We start from the raw sequence: 5895 nt of genomic DNA on the forward strand, positions 1-5895 counted from the left end.
TATCGATCAAATTTTGAAAAGGCCAGTAAAAACTGAAACTTATGCCTTTGGTTTGTCAACTCTTCATGGGTGGATCAGATCGTTTGAATGTCTTTTACATATTGCATACAGGCTTGATTGTCAAAAGTGGAGAGTAAGTCAAAGAGATAAGAAAAATATTACAGATCGCAAAAAAGCTATTCAAGATGGTTTTAAAGAAAAAATGAATTTAATAGTAGACCAACCAAAGGTGGGTTTTGGGTCGTCTAATGACGGTAACACAGCCAGACGCTTCTTTTCACAGCCAGAAATATCAGCAGAAGTAACTGGGATAGACGAAAATTTAATTAAGCGCTTTGGTACTATTCTTAGAACTTTAAGTTCCGGCTATGAAATTAATATAAAATTGTTTCAAGACTACTGTCTCAAAACAGCTAAAGATTTTGTGCAATTATATCCATGGTATAAAATGCCTGCTACGGTACATAAAATTCTAATTCATGGGCCGCACATTATAAAGGCAGCACCTTTACCCATTGGACAATTTTCTGAAGAAGCCCAAGAGGCAAAACATAAAGATTGTAAAAAGATTAGAGAATTTAATACTAGAAAAATGTCTCGCAAAGAAACCAACGAAGATTTACTTCATTTGCTTCTCCAAAACTCAGATCCTTTAATATCTTCTTTGAGAAAAGTGTCATCCAAACAGAATTCTCCTTTGCCTCCTGAGGTGCTTGCACTCTTAAATTCTCCAGAAATTGGTGAACAATATGTTGTTGAGTTTGAAATTTAATTGTTTATATTATTTAATTAATAATGTTTAATAATGTTTAATTTAAATAACAACATTACGTGTGTGTTATTATAATTTAATAAGAAAAATGTGATAATAATAAAAGAAAATATTAATAAGAGTAACAAGAGTACTTTTTCTTTATTTGATACGCTATTTTCCTCCTGCGTGGCTTGAGCCGCTGTATGTGTGTAAAATTTTAAATTGGTAAACATTTCTATTTTATTCTGATTATATTTGTCATACGATATAGAAAATTTGTTCACTTAGAGCACAAGCGCGTGCGAGTGAATTGAGCCGACAGCAGTCGTACTCGAAGCTTGTATTTTGGTTGCAGTTCTTTGGCTTAAAATCGCTTAGGCGCACATTTGCGCAGCATGTTCTTTTTCTCTCCTATAAATAACATTTATAGTTCATAATATATGCAAAAATTAACATAATGGAACGCAATGGACGTGACTTATATCAACATTTCTATTGCTTTGTATCGGGCTTGTCAGTAATTTGAATTGTGATGCGTGCGTAAATAATATCGAGACATATGAGAAGCAATACTAGCTTATTAAAAGACCAGTACATGGATAATTCTTAATCTATAAATTTAATTCTCTAATACTTATTTAGTGTAAAAAAATTGAGGCTCTATTATATGTATGTTTTTGCTCACAAAATAGTTCTTAAATATATGGTCTTGTTTCTCCAACTGTCAGGCTACAATTTGATCAGAAATTTAATTATTTATACGTTTTCTTATACTTGAGACATTATAATTTCAATTTCTCAAAACAAAAATTTACTAATTTACGTTTCATAAAATAGCTAATGTCCATGAAAACGGGCGATGTGCAACACTGTGCACCGGCGCCACCACCACCAGTGCCACCAGCAGCGACAGGACGGGTGGGCGCCCCCCGGTACGCCCGGGACCAGAAGGCACTCATGCGTGAGCTCTTTGGGAGCGACTCGTCAGGGAGCAGCCGGGAGCCTTCCCCAACGACGAGACCACGGGCTGAACGAGGGCCCCATCGACCTTCCCCCCCCAGCACGGGGGGAAACCCGGAACCTCGGGGGCCTCGACGGACCGTGACGTTGCCGGACGGTACCCAGGTCACGGTACCCCGGGCAGCCACCTTACGCCAGCGGGCCTACCGGGTCCACGTGGGCAGCACCCGGTGGATCCTCCACTTCAAGGGAGAAGTCCTCTTCCGCGCACGACGAGCCGGACCACATGCTAGCGAGGAGGTGGTGTAACGAGGCGTTCCTACCTCATTCCTAACCATAATTATGTTTAACCGTTCTAATTACTATTTCCTTCATTTACTCCACCGTTGTATTCTCGACCGTTGTCGGTACCTAAAATATATTTATGTTGCGTTCTCCCCGCTGTACTTAATTGCGATACCCGACACCCGTGATACGACTAGCATACCGGGAGCCCAGTAGTCATCCCGATCGCCGCTACGCGGCGGGAACGCGAGGTTGAGGCAGCACTCGCAGTTAAATTTCCGCGGCCGCCTCTATAAAAGGGGGGCTCGCGGAACCATCGGGACGAGTTCACCGCGGGTCTCCCAATAGACCAGCACGGGAGCGTGACACCGAGAACTCCGCCTCTCGAGGCATACCGCTCCAGACGACGACGTGCCGGATTTCGGCCGTCGATCGAACGCAGAGGAGAGCGCGTCGGGCTTCGACCGTGACTCCACGACACACCGTTCCAGACGACGACGTGCCGGGCCTCGGCGCCGAGCAGGCCGCCGTCCAACAGCAGAAGGGAGGAACTCCCGGCCGCGTCTGGGATAGCGGAGGCCAACTCGATGGACGACGCGGCCCAGAACCCGAATCGCGGCCTGCCGCCACCGCGACCGCTCACCACCCCGGGTTGCACCGGTAACACCGATCGCGCGCGCTACGGGCACAGTGTAAATCCCCACCCACTGTACGCCACAGCAATAAACTCTCGTTATAATTCAACACAATCGAGCACATTACTGCCATCTCTCTCTCTCCTATCACGATCCTGACCGTCGGCGAGCTTACCCAAAGCGATAAACCGCAGGAAAAGCACGGGGCGAGAAGGGAGGAACCCCGTTACATATATATTAATATTTTTATATATTTCTCTGAAAAAATTCGTAAAAATCTATTTTTTTGGTTATGTAAATCAGAATATCCCCTTAAACACATAATAATAAAGACTTGTGAAATTTAAGAAAAAGTAAAGCGGAGAAAGAATTCGGAAACTTCCTGTTGCGTTGAAAATTATACTGCTTCTTTCTCATTAAGATTTCTCCCTCCTCTTTCTTTCTTCTTTATCATCCCTCCTCCCTTCCTCTTGTCTCTCTCTCAAAGAATAAAAACAATATTTCGAAATATTGGACAAAGATCGATTATTATTTTTCGAAAAACCAGCGAGAGAATTTCTTAAAAAAGAAATAACGCTTGATTAAACAAATCGCTTTTTTTTACGTCGGCTTTAATTAAATATATAAATCTTCGCGTTTAGGAAATAAATGAAAAAGGATTACGCTCACTTACACCATCTTTTGTATACCATTTAGATATCGTTTCCTCTTTAAATGGACATTAGTCCTTGCAACATAGCTCTTGAATTACTTTATATACTTTCAGCGCAAGATACGTAATCAAATTACACCGATCTTATCTTCTTCTTCTATCCGCCGGCACCGTCTTATTTACGTCTGCACACACCTACACACCCACACGCCTGCACACCGCAAAGACCGTCATAGTACGAATATCGCCGCGATATTGTAGCAGTGTAAAGTAGCGGGGAAAATGTTTGCCGGCGCTGTGAAAGGTCGGCAAAATTAATTGATCGAAGCCGTAAGCCCGCAACATTTTTGTGCGATGAGTAATTGGACGGGAGAAGTCGACGAGAAGTAAAGCCCTTTAGGGTTCTCAATCGGAGAAGAGGTTATTCTGGGACGGATCGAGAATGCTTTCATCTCATAATTACTGGCTCGCTTGTAAACTCCTGACTCAAAACGCGAATGATCCAACGCAAGTAAGCACGCTCGCGCTTTGGACGTAATTATACCGATTGGTTTTCATATCGTGCGGGCACGAAATGCAATGCGGGAAAAGAAATTTGCTGTCACAAATGAAAACCTTGCTAGCCTAGCAAATATAGTCGTAATATACGAACAACTAGTCTGCTATGTTACAAATAACCAAATCGCAAATCTATATAAAATTTGTAATTGTATCTAATAAAGTTTGATGTTGTTGCATGGCAAATTTGTTAACACAACAAAAATAATTCTATATCACAACTAATGAAAAATATGGTTCTGTATAAGCAACTAATATTGTTTTTTGTTATATTAAAAGAAATTTGGTATATTGATGGATTTCAGTATAGCTAACTCATCAGCTGCTTTAGCAAATAGAAGTTAACAAAAGCAAAAATGGTCATTGAAATGAATTTATTCCCTGCAACTCCTTTTCTCTATTCAAATAATATAATAAAATATCATAAGCAAAATACATTCATATAAAGAAATATATAATTTATATCAATACATTACATTTAATAAATACATTTAATTATTAATATAAAAAGAGAAACTTAAATTGCATAATACATAATGACATGTTTCTTATTACGAGCATTTGTATTTAGATGGAAACGTATTCCTTTTCATAAAACGAATAAAAATATTTTTTACTTATTTATCGAATAAGTGCATAATTTGTGTCGTAAAATTAGTGAATAATGAATTTACTTCGCAAACTTCAATTAGCTTGAAATACGAAATGATTTGTTACAATAATTATTACTATAAATTATTGCAAGTATGTAACTATGCAATAATTGTAACTATTGTTACTGTTGCAGTAAATAATAATAAATTTGTTGTAGTAATTAATAATATAAACAATTAATAATATAAACAAAAATGAGTTTATTCTATAAGCAAATTGACAATTGCTTCTAAATTTAATATATTTGCTGCACTAGCAAGTTTGCTTATTTATGTTTAATTTTGCCTAGCAAGCTATAGATTTGCAGAATTTACTGCACCATTTTTTTCCTTGGAAATATCAAATATATACTCTTGCCTTGTCACGACGATGCGCGACAGTGTCGCTTTAAATTCGTTTGTTCACTTTAATTAAGAAATAAATCGCAATTAAATTAATTAGCTTTCCGATTAATATTATACATTGTAATAAAGGACTATGTGGTGAGGGGGAGGGCAGAGATTTTGCATTTAAAATATTATTTTAATTAATTCTTTTTGGTTTTTTCGCGAACTATATAAACTGTATCTGTAAATTTACATTCAGTAAAATATGCGAAATATGGGACAAAAGTTAATATTGAATTTATAATTTCAATTATTACATTTTTAATGTTAACTTTTAATCATGCACATACATATATATACTCTGTGACACTCTGTGTCTCGTAACTATGGTAACTATGGTAACTATGGCTAGGAGATACGATGGTATCTAACGTAGCTGTGATTGGAGAGCCGCGATTCGTGATATCAATGTTGCGCGCCGACCCGAGCGCTTATTTGCTCAGACAAAATAATTAATTACTCGAGAACTATTGCGAGTTTCGCAAAATGATATTTGACTTTTTTGTTCCGTTTAATAGCCTCTGAAGCCTTCTTGCGACAAGCTCTGGATTAATCCGGTTTTGTTCTACATTATCATTAATATTATTATTAACATTTATTTCTAAGTCAATATTGTAATCTATTTCCTCTCAAGGCGGCATTGGTACTTTGTTTTCAATGCACATATTGTGCAATACTATACAAGCATTAACTAAACGCGATACTACGTCTGGTTTGTAATGCAAGACTCTATGTTTTAACAAGCATCGAAAACGCATCTTCAATAAACTGTTCGTCCTTTCTATTAAGGTTCGAATTCGTCTATGTGCAACATTATATCGATCTTCGGATGAGTTTTGTATAGCATTTATAACAGGTGTCAATAACCATGGCCTTAATGCATATCCAGAATCACCTGCAATGTGAAACAATCAGTCCAAATGTAGAACATATTTCGTAACAAACATATATTCTATATAACATAAATCCTAATATTAGAAAGTCTAGTGTACATGATTAATACCAAATTTG

At 37.9% G+C, this 5895-nt stretch overlaps 1 protein-coding gene across 1 annotated transcript in view; it reads right to left on the reverse strand.

Moving 5' to 3' along the window:
• Positions 1 to 5518: 5518 nt before the first annotated feature.
• Positions 5519 to 5895, reverse strand: part of LOC116846830 — a 5743-nt gene continuing 5366 nt past the window's right edge. Inside the window, exon 7 of the mRNA XM_032821166.1 lies at positions 5519 to 5780. The gene's annotated coding sequence lies outside the window, so the exon portion shown is untranslated. The remainder of the gene's footprint in view (positions 5781 to 5895) is intronic.

This window comes from Odontomachus brunneus, unplaced genomic scaffold (assembly GCF_010583005.1).
Source record: "Odontomachus brunneus isolate Ranch 3 - 2012 unplaced genomic scaffold, Obru_v1 Obru_scaffold_070, whole genome shotgun sequence".
NCBI classification, from domain to species: domain Eukaryota; kingdom Metazoa; phylum Arthropoda; class Insecta; order Hymenoptera; family Formicidae; genus Odontomachus; species Odontomachus brunneus.